This window comes from Podarcis vaucheri (genome assembly GCF_965113315.1).
Source record: "Podarcis vaucheri genome assembly, chromosome: 7".
Classification (NCBI taxonomy): domain Eukaryota; kingdom Metazoa; phylum Chordata; class Lepidosauria; order Squamata; family Lacertidae; genus Podarcis; species Podarcis vaucheri.
Genome location: NC_138765.1, coordinates 88464785 through 88486038, shown reverse-complemented (window position 1 = coordinate 88486038; position 21254 = coordinate 88464785).

The window sequence follows — 21254 nt, the reverse complement described above, 5'->3', positions numbered from 1 at the left end:
CTGTTTCCCCCAGGATGAAAAGGGCGAGGGAGGGAAAGCCAAGTTTGTACACATGGTTAATTGTTCCTAAATGCTAGTGAAATGACACTTCACGGTCCTTGAAGTTCTGAGTTAGTCACCCAACAAGGATAAACTGTTTTATTACTGCTAGGTTACATAGCACAGAGTGAAACATTTGATTTCATTAAACTATTTCAGTGCATTCTTCTTAAGGCTTTTGCAACTGGGGAAAAATGCAAATTTTATTAGAGCAAAGACCGTATTACAATTGCTCCTATTATAAGGACTATATACAGGGGGAATTTATTTCTGGGATGAGGATGCCTTGAAATGTCCACAAGCATTACTCTTTGGAATCTGTAGAGTTCAATCCTGCCTTTACTTTGCAAGAGCGACAGGAACCAACTTTGTCAACATCTGGAGTTAGGGTAACCAAAACACTGTCCGTCCTTAAACCTTTGACTCTAAAGGCCTCCACACCTTTAGGGCCTAGGCGCCACAAGTTTCTCTTCTCAGAAGCTGTTGTGGTCACCTTTCCGGGTGATAAGAAGGACCAAAAGAAGGAAATAGTGGACACCAGAGAGAGGAGGATACCCCAATAATTATATTCCTCTAGTCCCAGAAATTCTCATTTAATCTTCTAAAGTGTATTTCCAGAGACTTCTAGATGACAAAGGAGACGACAAAGAGGGAGGAGGAACCACCATACCGGTTCAAATGTCCTCTCCTGTGGTGGGAAATTCCATGACCAGGCTAACGGTTTCTCATGCTTTTTTGAATGTGGACATTCCATCGGCTGAGGCAGGTGGGCATTGGAAGGGCATTGAGTGCCTTGGGTCACGCCGGGTCCCCCTTTCCGCCCTCAGTTCTTTTGCCTGACGCTTTGCAACTGGAGCTCTCATTCCACACATACAAGGCTTTGGTTCGTTGATCAGGTAGAGAAGGTGCTGAAAAGCTGAAGAATCGTGGAAAGGCTCTATGCCATAATTTCTGTCTCTGATACTTAGGAATCCTGTCAAGCCAGAGCAGGTCTTAAGAACCACAAGCGAATTGGCTACGCCATCCACATGCCCTTCGTGGTAGCATTCAACAGGGATGTAGGGATGACTTTCGATCCGTCTGCCCTGGGAACTGTATGTGAAGAGTGGAAGGTTTTTGACCAGGAAGTCATCCTTCCTGGGCTTCAAGTGAATGACGTAGTCCTTTCCTGATACATTGAGGATATAGGAAAGGTCATCCTTCTTGGCTTTCCCTCCAAAAAGCACCAACTGCCTTGGGGTGATCACTTCATACCACGTATACTCAGGAGCAGGAAATGAGCTGGTGGGAAGGAGGAACCCCAGCAAAATAACAGGATTCGTCAACTGCAGAACCAACCATTTGTGGAGGCCACCGCTGCCCCGTGCCATGATTTGCTTCCACTATTCACTATCCTTAAACAGCCTAGAGTAGAGAGGAGAGAAATTGAAATTCAAGTACAAGGAGAGAAATTTTTGATTGTAGGAATAGACTGGGCTTTCTGACTTAACATCCCCACCAATCATTAATTCTCAAGAGGCTTTTTTAGACTTGTCAGCGTGCTCAAGAAAACCCAAGGCAATTCCTGCCCCTGCCACCATCTCTCTCTTGACAGTCGTCAACATCATTTGGTTGTGAGAGAGTTTAAAAAGGTGAAGCGCCCACTGCTGTCTGGCATATGCAAATGGAGTTAGGGTAACCAAAACACGGGCCGTCCTTAAACCTTTGACTCTAAAGGCCTCCACACCTTTAGGGCCTAGGCGCCACAAGTTTCTCTTCTCAGAAGCTGTTGTGGTCACCTTTCTGGGTGATAAGAAGGACCAAAAGGAGGAAGGGTGGACAGCAGAGAGAGGAAGATACCCCAATAATTATTTTCCTCTAGTCCCAGGAATTCTCATTTAATCTTCTAAAGTGTATTTCCAGAGACTTCTAGATGACAAAGGAGACGACAAAGAGGGAGGAGGAACCACCATACCGGTTCAAATGTCCTCTCCTGTGGTGGGAATTTCCATGACCAGGCTTTTTTGAATGTGGACATTCCATCGGCTGAGGCAGGTGGGCATTGGAAGAGCATGGAACACGGTAGAGAGCAGCTGTTTGCTATTCTCGATGTGGATCAGGAACCACTTATTGCTGGAATCCTGGCCAAGAGGGCTAACCTAGGCCAGTGTTTCTCAACCGGTGTTCCGCGGCACACTAGTGTGCCGCCGGACGTTGCCTGGTGTGCCGTGGGAGGGAGGCGGGTGAGTCGGGCTAATCCTCCGACGAGCACCACCTCCAGACCCATTGCTCAAATCCTTTAACCCAGGAAGGCAGGAGGGCGGGGAGGGGGGGGGGGAGAAAGAGAAAAAAGAAAGGGTGGAAAAAAAGAAGGGGAAGAGAAAATATTTTTTTTAAAAAAGGAAAGAGAGAGAAAAAAGCGAGGGATGGAGGAAGGGGAAGGGGGAAGTAGATGGGGGGTCTTTGTGTATAAACAGAAGGGGAGGACAATGAAGAGGGGCGGGGCTTGGCAGGCAGCAGATAACTGGGGAGGGGGGCGCGGCTGGCGGCGGCTCAAGGCAGGAAGGGAGGAGCTGCCTCGCAGAGAGTCTTGGGCTGCAGAGATTTCCCGTTCAGGAGCGCGGGAGGCCACGCCGTGCATGGGAATCTCCTCCTCCTCTTCCTCCTCCTCCTCCAGGAGAGAGGGTGGTCCGCCCCACCGAGTCGGGCCTGCTCAAGCGTGGGAGCCTATAGTTAGAGCTCAGCTCCTTTTCTTGCCTTCCCCCCCCCCGAGCACATTTTCCTCGCCCCCCAACCCCCGCATGTAGAATAGAAGTCCTCCAGCCTCCACGGTGCACAAACTCTCCCCTCTGCAACGAAGCGCTTTGTTGCATATCTTTGGTGAGGTTTTTAGGCAGTCTTGGTGCACCTTAAATCAGCGCTAATTGTGCCTGGACGCAGTATTTACTTCCGAGTAGGCCCCCTTCTCCCCCCCCCGGTAGCACCTGACGTTTGTCAGGTTTGTTTGTTGATAATTTAATTGTTTTAAAAGCATCATGCTAAAGAGCTCTCTCCCACCCCCAGACCCTTGGGCAAAACAGAAACACACACATACACAAACACAGAGATTGAGCCCTGCAGGTTTTATGAAATGAATGGATTCTGAATGCCTGTTTCAGTGGCTTGTCCGCCTTAGGCTGCTGGGCCAGACACCTGTTACACGGTGCAGTCCGTAAGCTGTGAGCGCTGCTACCTGCCGCCGAGACCACGTAACGACAGTCTTGAAAGACCTACATTGGCTCCCAGTACCTTTCCGAGCACAATTCAAAGTGTTGGTGCTGACCTTTAAAGCCCTAAGCGGTTTCGGTCCAGTATACCTGAAGTAGCGTCTCCGCCACCATCGTTCAGCCCAGACACTGAGATCCAGTGCCAAGGGCCTTCTGGCAATTCCCTCACTGTGAAAAGTGAGGTTACAGGGAACCAGGCAGAGGGCCTTCTCGGTAGTGGCGCCCGCCCTGTGGAATGCCCTCCCATCAGAAATCAAAGAGATAAACCAGTGTTTCCCAACCGGTGCGAGACGTTGCCTGGTGTGCCGTGGGAGGGAGGCGGGCGAGTCGGGCGACGAGAGGCGGGGCGGCGGCGGCAAGGAGAGGCCGCCCAGCGCGGGGCTCTCGCCGTCTGCCTGCCTTCCTCCTCCCGGGTCCTTGAGAGCGCGGGAAGCGGCAGCGCGAGACCGGCGTTGAGCCTGGTAGGTATTGCGCTTGCCAAGGCAGTCATTTGGGAAATGAAAACTTGCAAAGCAAGCAACCAGTTCAATCTGAAGTATGTGTATGCTTAATATCCTGTATCTGAAACCTGTTCTGCCCCCTCCCCCACACTTGGTGCCATTTTCATCTACACATGCAGCAGAGTAAGTTGACCCAGAATAGTACCAATTCAGATGGCAGATGGGAGAATGACAGTGCTGAATGCTTTCCCATGTAGAACAGTCCCTGCAAATAAAAACCTAGCATATTTGGAAGAGGGATGCTAGCCTAACCATTACCTTCTATGCTGTTACTATTTTTTTATTTTTTTTTTCATAAGTAAAAAGTGACCTTTCCCCATCTGGCATGGTGGTGTGCCTCGAGATTTTTTTCATGAAACAAGTGTGCCTTTGCCCAAAAAAGGTTGGGAAACACTGACCTAGGCCACATTCACACTGTGGGTTTAAAGGGGAATTGTGAAGGAAGAGTATACATGAGTAGCCAACTGTGACAGGGGGGAAGGTCAGGCGGGCTAAAGCTCAGAATGATCTCAGGCTTGCAAGAGAGGTGAAAAATAATAAAGCCACTTCCGAACTGAAGAGGAGGTGGGGTTGCGGGCCCACACCCTCCCCACGCACGCGGGTCTGGCTCACAGCCCCCGCATGAATGAGGGAATCCTCACGCGTGTCATCTCCCTGCCTAGCCAATTGGCTGGTCGGGTGTGTGTGTGTGTGGCCTGGGCTATTTATGCCCGGCGCGCCAGAGGACCGCCCTCTCTTCGCCTCTCCATCTGATAGCCAATAGGCCTAAGCCAATACTGCTCAATTCCTACAATCAATAAGACGGCAGAAGAAGAATGGAAGAAATTTAAAATCTATCTTAAGGACTATTATAAACTTGATGAATGTTAGAATGTCGAGGTTTTGAGAAAGAAAGGGTTACAGCGATATAAGATTAGACTGAAGGAAAGACTAAGAGGACATATGTTTGCAGAACTATTTAGAGGTTGCTGGGAAATTTTGGACATTGGGATGCAGAAAGGGGAGGTATGGGGGAGTCTGAGAAACAAGGTTTATGGGGGAAAAAAGAAGTTATGAAATTATACGTGTTTGTATGTCTTTTTATATGTTTGTATTGTTTTAAATTTTTTTTGTAAAACCAATAAAAATTTATTTTTTTAAAAAAATCCTACAATCAATAAAGTTGTGGCTGTTTTCGCCCATTAACCTTAAATACCGTGTCATGTGTATTTATTTCTCAAGGGGGGAGGGGAACTTGCCACACAATAAAGGTTTATTTGGCTATGTTCAAAGCAGCAGGAAGAACAAGCAAGTCCTCTGAGGGGAGAAAACGGAGAAATGCTATTGAGGGACAGAGAGAAGGTGGAGGCTGCTCCTACTTGACCTCTATCCAAAAGGAAAGCCGTGCCCAACCTGGTGATAACACAATAAGCAATGCAAGGAGGGAACTGCAGCCCAATATAGGAGAAGTGGTGGGAAAGGAACACCTAGCTACGTTAAACAAATTCAAAGCTCCAGGGTCTGATGAGCTGTACCCAAGGGTACTAAAGGGGTTGGAGAATGTAATCTCAGAGCCTCTGTCTATAATCTTTGAGAATTCCTGGAGAACAGCTGAAGTCCCTACAGACTGGAGGCAGGCAAATGTTGTCCCTGTTAAGTTGTGGGTGAACATATCAGACGACACAGCGATTCTTCAAACAGCTCTTCTTTATTCAGAGGCCAGAACAGAAACTGAGCTGAAGGGCTCAGTCAGCCTGCTTATATAGAGCTCCAGTACACATAATTGTTACAACTTTCTAAAACTATCCTATCACTGAACGTCACTTTCGATCCCTTATTTGCATAACTATCTACAGTATCCCCCTGCTGGCCCAGGGTGAGAACTTCAGTACAGAACAGTCCCCATCTTCAAAAAAGGGGGAAAGAAGACCCAGGTAACAACCAACAAGTGAGCACCGACATCAATACCAGGAAAGGTCCTAGAACAGATAATTCAAAAGTCAGCCTATGAGCATTTAGAAAAGGATGCTGTGATTACTAAGACCTAGCATGGGTTTCTCAAAAACTAAGTCATGCCAGACAAATCATGTTTCTTCTTTTGATAGAGTTACAAGCTTGGTGGATTGGGGGAATGCTGTAGACATAGTGTATCTTGATTTCAATAAAACTTTTGACAAAGCCCACCCATGATATTCTTATGAGGAAGATGGTAAAATGTGGGTTGAATTAGGTTAACAGGTGGATTTGTAGCTGGTTGTAGCTGGTTGACTGGTTGACTGACTGAATGCTGGGTCTGGTGAGACACTTGCATGTTTGCATGTCTGGGCCAGTTCAAACTGCTCTGGGCAAGTTGGAATCTACCTGAACCTTTTCCAACTGGTTTGGGCAGGTTTGAACCTCTTGGACTGGATCCAACTGGTATGAACTGGTTCCAACTGCTCTGGGCTGGTTCCAAGTGACATAGGCCTGCCCCAACCGGCCTGGACCTGTTCTAACCAGCTTGGGCCAGTTTCAAATGGCCTGCACCTGCTCCAACTGGCCTGGACCTGCTGGAAGCTGTCTGGAACTGTTCAAACGGGCTTGGGCCGGATCAAACCAGCCTAGACCTGTTTAAACCAGCCTGGACCGGCAGAAAGAGGCCTGTTGTTGTTGTTTAGTCGTTTAGTCATGTCCGACTCTTCGTGACCCATTGGACCAGAGCACGCCAGGCATTTCTGTCTTCCACTGCCTCCCGCAGTTTAGTCAAACGCATGCTGGTAGCTTCGAGAACACTATCCAACCATCTCGTCCTCTGTCATCCCCTTCTCCTTGTGCCCTCCATCGTTCCCAACATCAGGGTCTTTTCCAGGGAGTCTTCTCATGAGGTGGCCAAAGTATTGGAGCCTCAGCTTCAGGATCTGTCCTTCCAGTGAGCACTCAGGGCTGATTACCTTCAGAATGGATAGCTTTGATCTTCTTGCAGTCCATGGGACTCTCAAGAGTCTCCTCCAGTACCATAATTGAAAAGCATCAATTCTTCAGCGATCAGCCTTCTTTATGGTCCAGCTCTCACTTCCATATATAACTACTGGGAAAACTATGGCTTTAACTATACGGACTTTTGTTGGCAAGGTAATGTCTCTGCTTTTTAAGATGCTGTCTAGGTTTGTGATTGCTCTTCTCCCAAGAAGCAGGTGTCTTTTAATTTTGTGACTGCTGTCACCATCTGCAGTGATCATGGAGCCTAAGAAAGTAAAATCTCTCACTGCCTCCATTTCTTCCCGTTCTATTTGCCAGGAGGTGATGGGACCAGTGGCCATGATCTTTGGTTTTTTTTTTTTTTTGATGTTGAGCTTCAAACCATATTTTGCGCTCACCTCTTTCACCCTCATTAAAAGTTTCTTTAATTCCTCCTCACTTTCTGCCATCAATGTTGTGTCATCTGCATATCTAAGGTTGTTGATATTTCTTCCGGCAATCTTAATTCTGGTTTGGGATTCATCAAGCCCAGCCTTTTGCATGATGAATTCTGCATATAAGTTAAATAAGCAGGGAGACAATATACAGCCTTGTCATACTCCCTTCCCAATAGGGATTTTTTTAAAAAAAGTTGTTCAGAGGTCGAGGGCTAATTCTGTTTCCGATGATAAACACCCATCTGTTTCCATGGAAAAACCTTTCAGGGGATCGTTTGTAACAGTTTGCCAACATTTTTGAGTGAATTGCAGAACGTCAGATTATTAGCAGAAAATGTGACTGCGTGGCTTAGGGATTTTTTCAAAAAAAGTTGTTCAGACGTTGAGGGCTAATTCTGTTTCCGATGATAAAAACCCATCTGTTTCCACTGAAAAACCTTTCAGGGGATCGTTTGCAACAGTTTGCCAACATTTCTGAGTGAATTGCAGAATGTCGGATTTTTGCTGAAATTGTGACCGCGCGGCTTAGGGTTTTTTTCAAAAAAAGTTGTTCAGACGTCGAGGGCTAATTCTGTTTCCGATGATAAAAACCCATCTGTTTCCACCGAAAAACCTTTCAGGGGATCGTTTGTAACAGTTTGCCAACATTTTTGAGTGAATTGCAGAACGTCACATTTTTGCTGAAATTGTGACCGCGCGGCTTAGGGATTTTTTCAAAAAAAGTTGTTCAGACGTCAAGGGCTAATTCTGTTTCCGATGATAAAAACCCACCTGTTCCCACCGAAAAACATTTCAGGGGATCACTTGCAACAGTTTGCCAACATTTTTGAGTGAATTGCAGAACTTCAGATTTTTGCTAAAATTGTGACTGCGCGGCTTAGGGATTTTTTCAAAAAAAGTTGTTCAGATTTCGAGGGCTAATTCTGTTTCCGATGAGAAAAACCCATCTGTTCCCACCGAAAAACCTTTCTGTGTATCGTTTGTAACAGTTTGCCAACATTTTTGAGTGAATTGCAGAACGTCGGATTTTTGCTGAAATTGTGACCGCGCGGTTTAGGGATTTTTTCAAAAAAAAGTTCTTCAGACGTCGAGGGCTAATTCTGTTTCTAATGATAAAAACCCATCTGATTCCATCAAAAAACCTTTCAGGGGATCGTTTGCAACAGTTTGCCAACATTTTTGAGGGAATTGCAGAACGTCACATGCAAAAAAAGTTGTTCAGACGTCGAGGGCTAATTCTGTTTCCGATGATAAAGACCCATCTGTTTCCACCGAAAAACCTTTCAGGGGATGGTTTCCAACAGTTTGCCAACATTTTTGAGTGAATTGCAGAACGTCGGATTTTTGCTGAAATTGTGACCGCGCGGTTTAGGGATTTTTTCAAAAAAAAGTTCTTCAGACGTCGAGGGCTAATTCTGTTTCTGATGATAAAAACCCACCTGATTCCATCGAAAAACCTTTCAGGGGATCGTTTGCAACAGTTTGCCAACATTTTTGAGGGAATTGCAGAACGTCACATGCAAAAAAAGTTGTTCAGACGTCGAGGGCTAATTCTGTTTCCGAACGTCGGCTTAGGGATTTTTTCCAAAAAACATGTTCAGATTTCGAGGGCTAATTCTGTTTCCGATGATACAAACCCATCTGTTTCCACCGAAAAACCTTTCAGGGGATCGTTTGTAACAGTTTGCCAGCATTTTTGAGTGAATTGCAGAACATCACATTTATGCTGAAATTGTGACCGCGTGGCTTAGGGATTTTTTCCAAAAAAGTTGTTCAGACGTCGAGGGCTAATTCTGTTTCCGATGAGAAAAACCCATCTGTTTCGACCGAAAAACCTTTCAGGGGATCGTTTGTAACAGTTTGCCAACATTTTTGAGTGAATTGCAGAACGTCGGATTTTTGCTGAAATTGTGACCGCGCGGCTTAGGGATTTTTTCCAAAAAAGTTCTTCAGACGTCGAGGGCTAATTCTGTTTCTGATGATAAAAACCCATCTGATTCCATCGAAAAACCTTTCAGGGGATCGTTTGCAACAGTTTGCCAACATTTTTGAGGGAATTGCAGAACGTCACATGCAAAAAAAGTTGTTCAGACGTCGAGGGCTAATTCTGTTTCTGATGAGAAACACGCATCTGATTCCACCTAAAAACCTTTCAGGGGATCGTTTACAACAGTTTGCCAACATTTTTGAGTGAATTGCAGGACGTCAGATTTTTGCTGATATTGTGACCGCGCGGCTTAGGGATTTTTTCAAAAAAAGTTGTTCAGAGGTCGAGGGCTAATTCTGTTTCCGATGATAAAAACCCATCTGTTTCCACCGAAAAACCTTTCAGGGGATCGTTTGTAACAGTTTGCCATCATTTTTGAGTGAATAGCAGAACGTCACATTTATGCTAAAATTGTGACCGCGCGGCTTAGGGATTTTTTCAAAAAAAGTTGTTCAGACGTCAAGGGCTAATTCTGTTTCCGATGATAAAAACCCACCTGTTCCCACCGAAAAACCTTTCAGGGGATCACTTGCAACAGTTTGCCAACATTTTTGTGTGAATTGCAGAACGTCGGATTTTTGCTGAAATTGTGACCGCGCGGCTTAGGGATTTTTTCAAAAAAAGTTGTTCAGATTTCGAGGGCTAATTCTGTTTCCGATGAGAAAAACCCATCTGTTCCCACCGAAAAACCTTTCTGTGTATCGTTTGTAACAGTTTGCCAACATTTTTGAGTGAATTGCAGAACGTCGGATTTTTGCTGAAATTGTGACCGCGCGGTTTAGGGATTTTTTCAAAAAAAAGTTCTTCAGACGTCGAGGGCTAATTCTGTTTCTAATGATAAAAACCCATCTGATTCCATCAAAAAACCTTTCAGGGGATCGTTTGCAACAGTTTGCCAACATTTTTGAGGGAATTGCAGAACGTCACATGCAAAAAAAGTTGTTCAGACGTCGAGGGCTAATTCTGTTTCCGATGATAAAGACCCATCTGTTTCCACCGAAAAACCTTTCAGGGGATGGTTTCCAACAGTTTGCCAACATTTTTGAGTGAATTGCAGAACGTCGGATTTTTGCTGAAATTGTGACCGCGCGGTTTAGGGATTTTTTCAAAAAAAAGTTCTTCAGACGTCGAGGGCTAATTCTGTTTCTGATGATAAAAACCCACCTGATTCCATCGAAAAACCTTTCAGGGGATCGTTTGCAACAGTTTGCCAACATTTTTGAGGGAATTGCAGAACGTCACATGCAAAAAAAGTTGTTCAGACGTCGAGGGCTAATTCTGTTTCCGAACGTCGGCTTAGGGATTTTTTCCAAAAAACATGTTCAGATTTCGAGGGCTAATTCTGTTTCCGATGATACAAACCCATCTGTTTCCACCGAAAAACCTTTCAGGGGATCGTTTGTAACAGTTTGCCAGCATTTTTGAGTGAATTGCAGAACATCACATTTATGCTGAAATTGTGACCGCGTGGCTTAGGGATTTTTTCCAAAAAAGTTGTTCAGACGTCGAGGGCTAATTCTGTTTCCGATGAGAAAAACCCATCTGTTTCGACCGAAAAACCTTTCAGGGGATCGTTTGTAACAGTTTGCCAACATTTTTGAGTGAATTGCAGAACGTCGGATTTTTGCTGAAATTGTGACCGCGCGGCTTAGGGATTTTTTCCAAAAAAGTTCTTCAGACGTCGAGGGCTAATTCTGTTTCTGATGATAAAAACCCATCTGATTCCATCGAAAAACCTTTCAGGGGATCGTTTGCAACAGTTTGCCAACATTTTTGAGGGAATTGCAGAACGTCACATGCAAAAAAAGTTGTTCAGACGTCGAGGGCTAATTCTGTTTCTGATGAGAAACACGCATCTGATTCCACCTAAAAACCTTTCAGGGGATCGTTTACAACAGTTTGCCAACATTTTTGAGTGAATTGCAGGACGTCAGATTTTTGCTGATATTGTGACCGCGCGGCTTAGGGATTTTTTCAAAAAAAGTTGTTCAGAGGTCGAGGGCTAATTCTGTTTCCGATGATAAAAACCCATCTGTTTCCACCGAAAAACCTTTCAGGGGATCGTTTGTAACAGTTTGCCATCATTTTTGAGTGAATAGCAGAACGTCACATTTATGCTAAAATTGTGACCGCGCGGCTTAGGGATTTTTTCAAAAAAAGTTGTTCAGACGTCAAGGGCTAATTCTGTTTCCGATGATAAAAACCCACCTGTTCCCACCGAAAAACCTTTCAGGGGATCACTTGCAACAGTTTGCCAACATTTTTGTGTGAATTGCAGAACGTCGGATTTTTGCTGAAATTGTGACCGCGCGGCTTAGGGATTTTTTCAAAAAAACTTGTTCAGATTTCGAGGGCTAATTCTGTTTCCGATGATAAAAATGTTGGTTTCTGCTCTCTTCACTGTGCAGCGAAGTGCTTGTCACAAGACAATGTTTACATTCCACAGTCAGAGTACTGTTGGGTTTTCCCACGGGAATGGGAAGCTGGATGTGACGTACACTGGTTTCCTGTTTTTCACTTCTCTCGGTGTTCTTCGTTCCGAGGAGAAGGACGGTTGCTTCTCTGCTCCAGCAGAGGCAAGATGCATGTTTGTAATTTCTCAACAATGAACTGAAAATAAAGCAACATAAAGCATGTGGCACGTACTGTTCATCTTTCCGTTGTGCAAAGGACTCTGCAATTTCAACATTTTGGTTCCGGGCCCAGAAGGACGTAAATCAAACTGAAGATTAAAGACTCCAGAAGCTGAGTCGGAATGCCGGCAGAGGTACAGAGAAACGGATCGGGGTTATCTGCTCTGCGCGTCAAGTTTGATTGATGAAGGTATGTGCTCATGCTCCGGGCAGCCTGCCAGTTTCTAATAAATGGCTATAAGGCACAAGCTCACAGGCTTGATGGCTGGAAAAGCGAAAGTACTTTTTACAAGTGCTTTTGGAAGCTGCTGTACAGTGACGCAGCTTGATTAAAGCAGCAATGATGGCTAATGCAAAGCTGGTTGAAGCTTTTGGGATTCCTAAGCTCAATAAGAAAAATTACACGGACTGGGTGCAGTATGCAGAGGCAATTCTGCGGAAAGAGGGTCTGTTTAATGTTATTACAGACAACCCCCCAGCTCCTATTACAGCTGAATGGAATGCTAAGGATTCCAAAGCAAGGGGAACGCTTACGTTGATAGTATCCCCAGAAGAGCTCTGTCTGTTGCGTGGAAAGACCACAGCCAGAGAAATTTGGGACACTTTAAGACAAGCTCACTTGAGGACAGAAGCTGGTTCCTCAATGTACTACTATGCCAAGTTGCATGGCATGGCTCTTGCTTAAGGTGGAGATGTGCGTAAACACCTGATGGAGATGCAGAATCTGAGACATGAGCTGCAACAGAGAGGACTCAACTTTCCAGAGGCTGTGTATTCCTTCATGATACTACATTCTTTGGGTCCAAGTTGGGAGTCCGTTGCCACTCAGATTGCTGTTCAACCAACTGCTCAGCTCACAGTAGCCTATGTTACTGCCGTGATCCAGAATGAAGCAGATCGCCGGGGTGCTAGCTGCATGGGTAAAGGGGAGTCTTCACAGACGTCATCCCAGAGTGCAGTGGAACCACCAGAGGGCGCCAAAGCTTTGAAGGCAGTGAAATGCTACTCGTGTGGACGTCTAGGCCATATGAAGAGGGAATGCAAATATCCCAGGGCCAAGACAGAGCAGCACAGCGGAAGTTCATCACGTGGAAAAGGCCAAAGCAAAGGCAAAGGTCCAGTGTCCAGGACAACGCAGCACAAGGCAATGGTCTCACGCTTCACTCCAAAGGTGGCAAAGGTCCAGAAGACGTCTAGATCTTTCTTCGTTGTTGATTCAGCAGCTACCCACCACATGTGCAACGATAAGAGACTGTTCGTGTCTTTTACACCGCAGGAAGGTGCGATTCACCAGGCGGATGACCACACGATCCCCAGTCAAGGCTACGGAACTGTTGTTCTTCACAGTTTGGACTTATCGATACAGGATGTACTTTATGTTCCGGATGCCACACACAATCTTCTAAGTGTGATGCAGCTGAATGAACGGAACATTGACGTTTCCTTCAAGAACAAGAAATGCACCATCACAAAGAAAGACGATTATGTATTGCATGCTGAATGTGTTGATCGTTTATTTGTTTTGTATTATGATGATGTTGTGCAGAATGATACTTGTTGCATTGCAGGTTCTAACAAAAGTTTGCATGCAGGATGTATTCATGATTTTCACAGGAAATTTGGTCATTTGCATTTTGAGGCAGTATCTAAAATGCCTGCCTTGGTTGAAGGTATGACTATTAAACCCTGCAAGTACCACATGAAGTGCAAAGCATGCGCAGCAAACAAGGTGAAAATGGCTGCGAAAGGTAAGGTGTCTAGTAGGCAAGCTACAGAACCATACCAGATTGTTCATGCTGATTTAGTTGGTCCACTATCGCCCTCTTTGGGTGGAAATAGGTTCTTCATGGTTCTCATTGATGCATTTTCCAGGTATATTTATGTGTACAATATCAAGCAGAAATCAGAGGCTTTTCAAAGGTTCAAGGAATTCTGTGCTTGGTTGGAAAATGTGCATGGTAAGAAAATAAAAATTCTTTTCACAGATCGCGGGGGAGAATTCACTTCTCAGCAGTTTGAAGCTTTTCTGACTGAGAAAGGAATTCAACACGATTTGTCCACTCCTCGCTCGCCATGGCAGAATGGGCTTTGCGAAAGGGCAAATCAGACATTGCTTCAAGGGTTAAAAACCTTGCTGCATGATGCCAATCTTCCAGAGAGTTATTGGGCCGAATCTCTCTCATGTTTTCTTTACAGTTACAATCGCAGGTTATCTTCAGCGATTGGTTGTACCCCCTATGAAAAGATGTTTGGCAAGAAACCATACATCAAACACATGAAAATTTTTGGTTCTGACATGTGGATTCACTCACCACAAGGCTCCAAGTTAGGCAAACGTGGATTGCATGGTATCTTTCTAGGTTATCAGAAAGGTTCTTACAGAATAATGATGACTGACTCTAAGACAATTAAGCTCACAAGAAGTGTTGAGTACAATGCCAAGTGGGGGGAGAATGTGGGAATTTTCCAATGTTATCCTGATGACAGTGATGAGACTGAGGATAAGCAACAACAACCCACACCCACTGATGAAGGTTCTGATTCTGAGTCTGAAACTGAATCGGATAATTCAGAGGATTTCAAGAGTGCGAAAGGCTCTATGCGACCCTCTGAAAGCTCTGATCAGGAATTGGAAGAACCATTGTTCACAATAGGTCACTTTTCTCCTAAGAAGGAAGAGGAGAGTGTTGAAGACCAAAGGCTAATTCGCAGGTCACAAAGAGCCACAAAAGGCAGACCTCCTAAGAGATTTGCTGATGAATTTGCTAAGACAGCAGTAGCAGCTGTTAAAAGCTCCAAGAAGGTATTTGAACCTTCAAGTTTCCAAGAAATCCAGGATTTGGATTCTAAGGAAGCTGAGCCATGGTTAAATGCTATGAAGGCTGAGCTTGATTCCTTAGAAAGGAACAAAACATGGGAGCTAGTTCCAGTAGTTCCAGGAATGAAACTGCTTGGAAGCAAATGGGTCTTCAAAGCGAAGACAGATCAAAATGGCAAGATAGTCAGACACAAAGCCAGATTGGTAGCCAGAGGTTTTGCACAGGTACCAGGTGAAGACTATCACGAGACCTACTCACCCACTGTGAGATATGAGAGCATTAGGCTTATGCTCAAGCTAGCTGCAGAGGAGAATCTACACATTAGTCACCACGACGTGAATACAGCGTTTTTGTACGGATCTCTAGGTGAATCACTTTATATGCTTCCACCTGATGGCGTACAGGTAAAACAGGGATTTGTTTGTGCTCTGAAAAAGTCCCTTTATGGTCTCAAACAAAGTGCACGGAGTTGGCACACAAAACTCACTGAAGCATTGTTTTCTCTAGGTTTTCAACAAGGGAAAGCTGATCCATGTGTGTTTGTCAAAGAGGAGGGGCAAAAGAAGCTGTATTGTTTGTTTTATGTTGATGATATTTTATTCTTTTGGAAAGATGTTACAATGTACAATAATGCCCTAGCTCAACTGAAAGAGCACTTTGACATGAAAGATCTTGGTGAGGTAAACAACTACCTATCCCTGGAAATAGAGAAAGATCAAGATGGTAACATTCTAGTACACCAGTCAAGGAAAATTGCTGATGTGTTAAGCAAACTAAACCTGATGGATGCTAACCCTGTAGACACACCGATGACAACAGGTTATCAGGTAGAAGACACTGAAGAAGCATTTTCTGACACTACACTGTACAGAAGTGTGCTAGGTAAGCTAAACTTCATTGCCAGATGTTCAAGACCTGACATTGCTGTTAGCTGTAATTTGCTAAGCAGACAAGTTAACAATCCTACTGTTAAGGATTGGAAAGCTCTGAAACGCATAGCACGCTATTTGAAAGGCACTATGCATTACAGACTGAGATTTAACAATCAGAAGTCTGGTGGTCTTGAGATTTTTGCAGATGCAAGTTTTGGAAGTGACACTACAGACAGGAAAAGTACGTCTGGAGTTTGCTACATGTACAATCAGGGTCTATTTGATTGGTCATGCAAGAAGCAAACAACAATTAGCTTAAGTACTTGTGAAGCTGAACTGAATGCACTGTCTTATTCACTTAAGGATTGTGAATGGTTGTTACAATTGTGCAAAGACATGAAAATTCCTGTCAAATGTCCAATCCAGGTTTACCAGGACAACAAAGCATGTTTGGCTTTGCTGAATTCGGAAGGTTGTAAGCAAAGCACGAAGCACTTGCAATTGAAGGTGCAACATGCTAGGGAACATATTCAGAAGGGACTCGTAACGGTGTCCTATATGCCAGGTAATGAAATTCCTGCTGATGTATTGTCCAAGATTGTATCAAGGGATCAACACTGTACCTATGTACAGAAGTTGGGTTTGTACTGATATTGTACGAACACGCTGCCCAGTGATGTTCACAGAAAGGGGGAGGATGTTGGTTTTTGCTCTCTTCACTGTGCAGCGAAGTGCTTGTCACAAGACAATGTTTACATTCCACAGTCAGAGTACTGTTGGGTTTTCCCACGGGAATGGGAAGCTGGATGTGACGTACACTGGTTTCCTGTTTTTCACTTCTCTCGGAGGCAAGATGCATGTTTGTAATTTCTCAACAATGAACTGAAAATAAAGCAACATAAAGCATGTGGCACGTACTGTTCATCATTCCGTTGTGCAAAGGACTCTGCAATTTCAACAAAAAACCCATCTGATTCCACCGAAAAACCTTTCAGGGGATCGTTTGCAACAGTTTGCCAACATTTTTGAGTGAATTGCAGGACGTCGGATTTTTGCTGAAATTGTGACCGCGCGGCTTAGGGATTTTTTCCAAAAAAGTTGTTCAGACGTCGAGGGCTAATTCTGTTTCCGATGAGAAAAACCCATCTGATTCCACCTAAAAACCTTTCAGGGGATCGTTTACAACACTCTGACAACATTTTTGAGTGAATAGCAGGACGTCAGATTTTTGCTAAAATTGTGACCGCGCGGCTTAGGGATTTTTTCAAAAAAAGTTGTTCAGAGGTCGAGGGCTAATTCTGTTTCCGATGATAAAAACCCACCTGTTCCCACCGAAAAACCTTTCAGGGGATCACTTGCACCAGTTTGGCACCATTTTTGAGTGAACTGCAGAACGTCAGATTTTTAGCAGAAATTGTGACCGTGCGGCTTAGGGATTTTTTCCAAAAAACATGTTCAGATTTTGAGGGCTAATTCTTTTTCCGATGATAAAAACCCATCTGTTTCCACTGAAAAACCTTTCAGGGGATCGTTTGCAACAGTTTGCCAACATTTTTGAGTGAATTGCAGAACGTTGGATTTTTGCTGAAATTGTGACCGAGCGGCTTAGGGATTTTTTCCAAAAAAGTTGTTCAGACGTCGAGGGCTAATTCTGTTTCGGATGATAAAAACCCATCTGTTTCGACCGAAAAACATTTCAGGGGATCACTTGCAACAGTTTGGCACCATTTTTGAGTGAATTGCAGAACGTCAGATTTTTAGCAGAAATTGTGACCGGCTTAGGGATTTTTTTTAAAAAAAGTTGTTCAGACGTTGAGGGCTAATTCTGTTTCCGATGATAAAAATCCATCTGTTTCCACCGAAAAACATTTCAGGGGATCACTTGCAACAGTTTGCCAACATTTTTGAGTGAATTGCAGCACATCAGATTTTTGCTGAAATTGTGACCGCGCGGCTTAGGGATTTTTTCAAAAAAAGTTGTTCAGACATCGAGGGCTAATTCTGTTTCCGATGATAAAAACCCATCTGTTTCCACCGAAAAACATTTCAGGCGATCACTTGCACCAGTTTGCCAACATTTTTGAGTGAATTGCAGAAAGTCAGATTTTTGCTGAAATTGTGACCGCGCGGCTTAGGGATTTTTTCAAAAAAAGTTGTTCAGACGTTGAGGGCTAATTCTTTTTCCGATGATAAAAACCCATCTGTTTCCACCGAAAAACATTTCAGGGGATCACTTGCAACAGTTTGCCAACATTTTTGAGTGAATTGAAGAACGTCAGATTTTTGCTGAAATTGTGACCGCGCGGCTTAGGGATTTTTTCAAAAAAAGTTGTTCAGACGTCGAGGGCTAATTCTGTTTCCGATGATAAAAACCCATCTGTTTCGACCGAAAAACATTTCAGCGGATCATTTGCCACAGTTTGGCACCATTTTTGAGTGAATTGCAGAACGTCAGATTTTAAGCAGAAATTGTGACCGGCTTAGGGATTTTTTTTTAAAAAAAGTTGTTCAGACGTTGAGGGCTAATTCTGTTTCCCATGATAAAAACCCATCTGTTTCCACCGAAAAACATTTCAGGGGATCACTTTCAACTGTTTGCCAACATTTTTGAGTGAATTGCAGAACGTCAGATTTTTTAGCAGAAATTGTGACCGCGCGGCTTAGGGATTTTTTCAAAAAATGTTGGTCAGACATTGAGGGCTAATTCTGTTTCGGATGATAAAAACCCATCTGTTTCCACCGAAAAACATTTCAGGGGATCACTTGCACCAGTTTGGCACCATTTTTGAGTGAACTGCAGAACGTCAGATTTTTAGCAGAAATTGTGACCGCGCGGCTTAGGGATTTTTTCAAAAAAAGTTGTTCAGATGTCGAGCGCTAATTCTGTTTCCGATGATAAAAACCCATCTGTTTCCACCGAAAAACATTTCAGGGGATCACTTTCAACAGGTTGCCCACATTTTTGAGTGAATTGCAGAACGTCAGATTTTTAGCAGAAATTGTGACCGCGCGGCTTAGGGATTTTTTTTAAAAAAACGTTGTTCAGACGTTGAGGGCTAATTCTGTTTCCGATGATAAAAACCCATCTGTTTCCACCGAAAAACATTTCAGGCGATCACTTGCAACAGTTTGCCAACATTTTTGAGTGAATTGAAGAACGTCAGATTTTTGCTGAAATTGTGACCGCGCGGCTTAGGGATTTTTTCAAAAAAAGTTGTTCAGACGTCGAGGGCTAATTCTGTTTCCGATGATAAAAACCCATCTGTTTCGACCGAAAAACATTTCAGCGGATCATTTGCCACAGTTTGGCACCATTTTTGAGTGAATTGCAGAACGTCAGATTTTAAGCAGAAATTGTGACCGGCTTAGGGATCTTTTTTTTTTAAAAGTTGTTCAGACGTCGAGGGCTAATTCTGTTTCCGATGATAAAAACCCATCTGTTTCGACCGAAAAACATTTCAGCGGATCATTTGCCACAGTTTGGCACCATTTTTGAGTGAATTGCAGAACGTCAGATTTTAAGCAGAAATTGTGACCGGCTTAGGGATTTTTTTTTTAAAAAAGTTGTTCAGATGTTGAGGGCTAATTCTGTTTCCGATGATAAAAACCCATCTGTTTCGACCGAAAAACATTTCAGGGGATCACTTGCAACAGGTTGCCCACATTTTTGAGTGAATTGCAGAACGTCAGATTTTTAGCAGAAATTGTGACCGTGCGGCTTAGGGATTTTTTCCAAAAAACATGTTCAGATTTTGAGGGCTAATTCTTTTTCCGATGATAAAAACCCATCTGTTTCCACTGAAAAACCTTTCAGGGGATCGTTTGCAACAGTTTGCCAACATTTTTGAGTGAATTGCAGAACGTTGGATTTTTGCTGAAATTGTGACCGAGCGGCTTAGGGATTTTTTCCAAAAAAGTTGTTCAGACGTCGAGGGCTAATTCTGTTTCCGATGATAAAAACCCATCTGTTTCGACCGAAAAACATTTCAGGGGATCACTTGCAACAGTTTGGCACCATTTTTGAGTGAATTGCAGAACGTCAGATTTTTAGCAGAAATTGTGACCGGCTTAGGGATTTTTTTAAAAAAAAGTTGTTCAGACGTTGAGGGCTAATTCTGTTTCCGATGATAAAAATCCATCTGTTTCCACTGAAAAACATTTCAGGGGATCACTTGCAACAGTTTGCCAACATTTTTGAGTGAATTGCAGCACATCAGATTTTTGCTGAAATTGTGACCGCGCGGCTTAGGGATTTTTTCAAAAAAAGTTGTTCAGACATCGAGGGCTAATTCTGTTTCCGATGATAAAAACCCATCTGTTTCCACCGAAAAACATTTCAGGCGATCACTTGCACCAGTTTGCCAACATTTTTGAGTGAATTGCAGAAAGTCAGATTTTTGCTGAAATTGTGACCGCGCGGCTTAGGGATTTTTTCAAAAAAAGTTGTTCAGACGTTGAGGGCTAATTCTTTTTCCGATGATAAAAACCCATCTGTTTCCACCGAAAAACATTTCAGGGGATCACTTGCAACAGTTTGCCAACATTTTTGAGTGAATTGAAGAACGTCAGATTTTTGCTGAAATTGTGACCGCGCGGCTTAGGGATTTTTTCAAAAAAAGTTGTTCAGACGTCGAGGGCTAATTCTGTTTCCGATGATAAAAACCCATCTGTTTCGACCGAAAAACATTTCAGCGGATCATTTGCCACAGTTTGGCACCATTTTTGAGTGAATTGCAGAACGTCAGATTTTAAGCAGAAATTGTGACCGGCTTAGGGATTTTTTTTAAAAAAACGTTGTTCAGACGTTGAGGGCTAATTCTGTTTCCCATGATAAAAACCCATCTGTTTCCACCGAAAAACATTTCAGGGGATCACTTTCAACTGTTTGCCAACATTTTTGAGTGAATTGCAGAACGTCAGATTTTTTAGCAGAAATTGTGACCGCGCGGCTTAGGGATTTTTTCAAAAAATGTTGGTCAGACATTGAGGGCTAATTCTGTTTCGGATGATAAAAACCCATCTGTTTCCACCGAAAAACATTTCAGGGGATCACTTGCACCAGTTTGGCACCATTTTTGAGTGAACTGCAGAACGTCAGATTTTTAGCAGAAATTGTGACCGCGCGGCTTAGGGATTTTTTCAAAAAAAGTTGTTCAGATGTCGAGCGCTAATTCTGTTTCCGATGATAAAAACCCATCTGTTTCCACCGAAAAACATTTCAGGGGATCACTTTCAACAGGTTGCCCACATTTTTGAGTGAATTGCAGAACGTCAGATTTTTAGCAGAAATTGTGACCGCGCGGCTTAGGGATTTTTTTAAAAAAAACGTTGTTCAGACGTTGAGGGCTAATTCTGTTTCCGATGATAAAAACCCATCTGTTTCCACCGAAAAACATTTCAGGGGATCACTTGCAACAGTTTGCCAACATTTTTGAGTGAATTGAAGAACGTCAGATTTTTGCTGAAATTGTGACCGCGCGGCTTAGGGATTTTTTCAAAAAAAGTTGTTCAGACGTCGAGGCCTAATTCTGTTTCCGATGATAAAAACCCATCTGTTTCGACCGAAAAACATTTCAGCGGATCATTTGCCACAGTTTGGCACCATTTTTGAGTGAATTGCAGAACGTCAGATTTTAAGCAGAAATTGTGACCGGCTTAGGGATTTTTTTTTTTTTTAAAGTTGTTCAGACGTTGAGGGCTAATTCTGTTTCCGATGATAAAAACCCATCTGTTTCGACCGAAAAACATTTCAGTGGATCATTTGCCACAGTTTGGCACCATTTTT